Genomic DNA, 6,166 nt, shown 5'->3' on the forward strand with positions numbered 1-6,166 from the left:
AGAATTTTTCTCCTTGTACAATCCACATCGAACTGTAAAAGGTACAACCCCCTAACATGAAAGGGGCCCCATGCCAAGGCTAGGAACCCTTGTGAGGGGGCTATGAACGTGCAAAGCACCGTATAATCACTTGCATATTATGAATATAATCTGTGTTCATGCACGATACCACATGTTCTGATTTTGCACTAAATTCGTCTTCAACGAAAGGACAAGCCAAGGGTTGTCCAGCATGGGCTCAAACCCAGTAGTTGGCCTAGTAAAAAAAAAACTAATCAACCAACCGAGTTCCGATTTCTTCTTTTGCTTTGTCTCACAAGATTCTTGCATTGAGATATCTATATCTGCTTCTAAAAGGATTTTGTGAAATTACAAAACTCTACAATTTTCAAGCTTCCACTAGCATCTTTACAAATAATGGGTTGTATGAACATTGATTTTCTCCGAGTTAAACAAAAGACTGAGCTACATATCAATTTTTCCCTGCTAAATAAAGGGAGTATCACCTTGAGTCAACTTCATAGACTCATTTCATCGGAGAGAGTTCTCCTAAACACAGTTCAGCTCAAACTACCTACCTACCATTCCATCTTTGTCATCTCAGGCTGGCAACTTCATTTTTGCATTAGTTTTCCAGCTGCAAACAGATTGCTTGGTTAGTATGATAACGTTAGATTATGTACCCAATGAGACCAGTGAGCTTGTCACCTGATAAAGTAGTAGTAGAAGAAGTCTGCATAAAGAGCTGTTTGGACAAGGCCAGAAAAGCAAGCTAAGCAAAGGAAGAATGATTATTAGTCAAGGAATAAAAAAAAAAAAAAAAAAAAAAAAGGGTTCTTTGGATGTAGAATGCTCGATATGCCCTGTTGATTCATGAGACATGAGGTTTTTGAGAATTTTGGACTTATGATCCATACTTAATATAGGTAAAAGATAAAAAGTATCAGGGTTAAAATGGCGATAATTGCATAAACCAATATTGATCCAGTAATATTTAAATGCATCATTTAGTTAGGATCACTTCAAAATTTCTGCAGCAATTCGAACACATATTTCATAAAACAGTAGAGAAGTTACAGCTACAGCTACAGGAGGAGGAAAGACACTATTGAATACCCAGTAAAAGGGAGAGACAGGAAATTCTCACATTTGGATAGCAATGGCATACTAGAAATATATCTACTTATGGTATATAATTCAAATTGGACAAATCGTAGAACATATATATAAATTTCAGAGTGACAGAAAACACGAGGCAGAATTGCAACGGCCTCCAAATATATTTTCCAGTCAGGTTGTCCAAACACGTCCAAATTCAGTATACCTGAGCAAAACTTATCTTTTCTTCTTTAGCAGCAGTCGGTGAAAAGAGAGTAAAATTACCCGAGGAAGAAAACATATTGCCCAGTCAGATTGTCCACATTTCCACTTCTTTGCAACAGAACCAACTGGGGTAAAATAGCAACAGCCTCCAAATATATTGAAAATGCCCAAAATATCTGGAAAAAATGTAAACAGGTTACAAAGTATATAAAAAGTTTAAGGTGCAATATACAATACGGGTAAATGCAAAACTGATAGATCATATGCACATTTAAGCTAGAAGGATATCACTACAGTGAGATAATGTAAATCAATTGCAACAGTATTGGCATTTTAAATTAATTAGAAATACAAAAACTAGACGTACTCATTAAAATATTAAAACATGCATTGAAATCTCGATGTTTATTTATAACAGAATATAATCACATATGTAAGCAAGCATGAACTCCAGTAAAATAAGATCACACATAAAAGAAACCTAGAAAAACTAAAAAAAAAAAGATGATTTCAAAAGTATGCATAAGTACAGTATTAAAAAATTAACTGCAAGGGCAAACAACAACAACAAATGTATCCACAAATTCATTTGAACAAGCACACACACCGAAAATTACAGAACGAACAGAGAACAATCAATCCAATTTGCACATCACTCACACTACTCAAGGCAAGCACATTCTTATTTGGAGCATCAATTTCGAAATATGTCAAACTTGCTTTAACCGAGCAACTTTAGCTCTCGTGCAGATTGGTATTATTGTATTCTAATTGTTGGGTTGGAAAATTATAAAGAAAATTATCGTATTTTTATGGTTACGTAATCAAATTAATAGAAAATAATATTAAAAAGCAATAAAACATCGTGAATAATATTATGGCCATGGTTGATAAGTTTACAAGGGTAACTAATTTGACTTAGACATAAACATGCAAAAGGTGATTTTGACCATTGATTGAGTGGGTTGTAAAGAGAGATGCAGATTTTTGGTTTTCTTAGTCAGGAAGTGATTGATTTGAGAAATCTCTTTGAATTTATTTGATTTAATTTCACAAAGTAATAAAAAAAAATGAAAATCAGGAATGTGTAAAATTTTAACCCTTTTCGTTAAATTTTATGATATTATTTGTGGGTTTCTTTTATATTTATAATGTTGCCACTTGCTTAATCAATTGCATTTTTAATCTTTAAAGCCTTCATTTTATATATGCTTCTTCACTAATATTGAGATTCATGCTCATCAATTTTACTTTATTACACATTTAGTAAGTATTTATTTTTATTTTTTTTATTGACCATGTTTGAGCCAGCTTACGCGCTCCTCGACTAATTCTACGGGACCCTGAAGTTTACAGCCAGTAAGTACTTTATTGGCCACCATGTAACTATTTTTTTCACTTATTTGCTAATTACTATAAAAAATAGTTTATATTTAAAAAAATTATTGAATTGTTGTTGTTGTCTTTCCGACATGTTTATATATAAATTTTATTACAACGATTTTTAAGATTTCAATCCTCCCTAACAAAAATCATGGATTCGCCCCTAGTTTTAGTGGCCTTAGATGGATACTTGTGTTGATCAGCTTAATTAGGACGTTCAATGTTAAAAATGTGTTGAACAAGAAAATCTTTAGTGTCTTCAAGAGACATTATCATTTATAAGTTAGATCCAGCCAGAGAGTACTTGACTACATTCAACATCAGTTAAATACTTCAAAAGAAAAGAGAGTTGCGCTAGCGTCATAGCAGAACATGGAATGATGTTCACAAATGTGTGTGTGTGAGAGTGAGAGAGAGAGAGGGGTGGTTCTCTAGGATAGCAAAATGTCCTCTAAGACACCCATAGGCCATACCCAAGTATGAGCAGTATAGTCGCATTTACTTCAGAAGTTCACTTCAAAGTTCAAAAAGCTTATAGATCATCGAAATTCACAGGGAAAGGGAGAAGATCGAGATAGACTAAGTGGGCTGACCTCCTGAAATGTGAACTTCTCATGGATAAGAAGTGCCAAGAGAAAGCTCACTCCTACAAGAAGATAATGTCTAAAGGTGTCTAGCTGAAGGTCATATGACCGCCTCACAACTCGATGAAACCGCATGCACCACACAATTGCCAGAGAACTCCCAATGAATACCAACTTCATCACGGTGTTGTACACTGAAATAAAGTCAGTAAACAAATCTATATACCGAGCCAAAAACACAAGTGCATACAGCTCCTGAGTCTTCAACGAAATTCCTGAATAACACAGAAGTACATTTAATTTCAGCTCTCAACTGAAGAAACTAGAAATACCCTCGATAAAGCCAGGGATGCATACAAACTCATATAAACACATATAAACCCTAGAAGTCTTGATGTTATGTGTGAGAATATTAAAATGGATGACTAATTATAGTACCTATATGATACTATAAATATACAGGAATGCAACAAAATTTAGTGTTCAACATAAAGACCCAAAATGCAGCTAATAAAAGCCTAGAGCAATTACATGTATCATATGTATAACACACAGAGAAATGCAAAGACGATATACATATAAAAATTTACACAAGGTACCAAAAAGAAATTGGTCATTCATGAGCCTTCATGTAGAGCTGCTGTGAGCACACTATAGACTTTTCAGATAACTTATAACTTCCATTCTTTTCTCTTCAATAAAGTATTGGATTTGACATAATGAACTTGTAAACAATTGTGTATATTATCTTTGCTGCGGATAGTATGGTACTTTTTTCATGTTTTTTCATCAAAAAATTTTGGATTTATCAAGAAAAGAAAAATAAAAATGCCACCCATCCCAAATACTCTGATCGATGGTCTTATCATCTTGTAAGAATACGATTTTATATATAAAAATTGACAACGCACAGAAAATAATTGCCAGGGTGGAGAACAATGGATGAATTCCTAAACAATGATTGTTTCAGTTCATCAATGTAACTAAATGTTTAATTACTGGGAGAAACGCGAAATTTAGAGTTACGCAGAGGATGCCTAGGCACAAATATGCAAAAGGCATGTGAAGGACCCATCACATAGACATTTAGGTAGATCAACCTATGGATCACAAACTTACACAAACATAGGCAGAGGCTTAGAGACAGACATTCCAATCTAGCTTTCCATGGTCATGCAGACACTTGCATATGACTATCAAATGACCTGTATGGGTATATCTGTGTACATATATGTATTCAAGGAAATATATCCATTTGAAAATATATACATCCATCCATGTATGTATTTGTGTGTGAGGGGAACTCAAACAAGCTGGCCGTTCTGTGTCTTTGAAAACCATAGACAATGTAAAATACTCCAAATTATGCCCTCGTACGAATGTAAAAAAAAATTAATAATAAAAAATAAAAAATAAAAAAATAAAAGAAAAAACCGTAACTAGTAATACATTTAGCTCCAGTGACTCCATTAGGTAAACAACAAATACAGATCGGTCAATTAAAAATCTAAAACTAATGGTTTACCAAAAATACAGAGGAATCAACTCCCCCGACTAACTAATTTGGATAAATCACCCATATAACACCGAAATGTCGCATATTTGTATACATTAATGGTTTAATTAACAAAAACAAACCCTAGACCATGAATTCAAGGTTTAACTCCACAATTAAAATTAATTTTAATAATGCGAGAAAGGAAACTCGATCCTGCACAACTCGATTAACTGAAACAAACAGTATACATGCATACTCGGTAACAATCCAATTAAAAGCATCACCTGAACATGATTTAGTGGCATAGATTTTAAGAAGAAGAACTAAAATGCTAATCAAATGTGTCATATCACCGATGAATCTAAAAATATTCATGGTTACAAAAATTGGAGAATGAGATTTTTCTTTGTTCGTGGATAGGGAAAGTCGGGAAGGATTTCAAGTTTAAACTTTCAATGGAAAGGAAATTATAAATTGGAATTTTGAGAGGAGAACTGATAGAGGTTGAGTTGAACGGAGTGGGATTAAAAATAATTTATAAAAAAAAATAAAAAATAAAAAATGAAAAAAAGATGGATGGATGGAGGGAGCTGACGTGGCAAATCCAGAAAGTGTTAGAGTCTACGAGTACAGCTGTCTGGATTGAAAATGAGGTGGCAACGAACTTAAAAAAAAAAAAAAAAAAAAAGGGCGGGACAAATAATTTTTAGGGAAAATTGCACAACGATTTCTAACATTTTTAATTTTTGCAAAATTTACCCTAACATTTAATTTGTGTCAATAGAGGTTCATAACCTTTCATAAATATACACATGGGATTCATCTGGATGGAAACTATTCATGAAATCATCAATTGACCAACAAAAATGAATTTTGACCAATTTAGCTCAAATTAAAAGCAGTGAAATGATAACTTTGTATATTGATAAATATTGACAATTCACAATTAAAATAATAAACCAAAGGGGAAAAAAATTACCCCAAAACCTCTACTACCTATCTTCATCTTCTCCACCCAACAGATTGATTTTCAATCATGGCCAACCATCGACATCCACCAACAAGCCACTGCAGCACCATGAACATGGGTACGGCCACCATCCTCCAACTCCACACCACACCCCCATTTCGAACCATCCCCAACCAAAAATCATTTCAAGGTTGGTAGGAAGTCCACCCCACCCCACCCCCCATATATATTCATTCAATAACCTTCAAATTTTTAAACCTTCCCAATGAGTTTGCAACACAAAATAAAAATCATACTTCGAAACACCAGTTGGGTTTTTAATTTCTTCCGAGATTCTAAATTTTTGGACTTTAAGATGGGAGAAAATTTTGGAGAAAAAGAAGGAAAAGCGAGAATGGCTAAAATCTA

At 33.7% G+C, this 6,166-nt stretch overlaps 1 pseudogene; it reads right to left on the bottom strand.

Moving 5' to 3' along the window:
• Nucleotides 1-341: 341 nt before the first annotated feature.
• On the bottom strand, nt 342-5,297 carry LOC111370508 (annotated as a pseudogene).
• Nucleotides 5,298-6,166: the final 869 nt, after the last annotated feature.

This window comes from Olea europaea, chromosome 21 (assembly GCF_002742605.1).
Source record: "Olea europaea var. sylvestris chromosome 21, O_europaea_v1, whole genome shotgun sequence".
NCBI lineage: Eukaryota > Viridiplantae > Streptophyta > Magnoliopsida > Lamiales > Oleaceae > Olea > Olea europaea.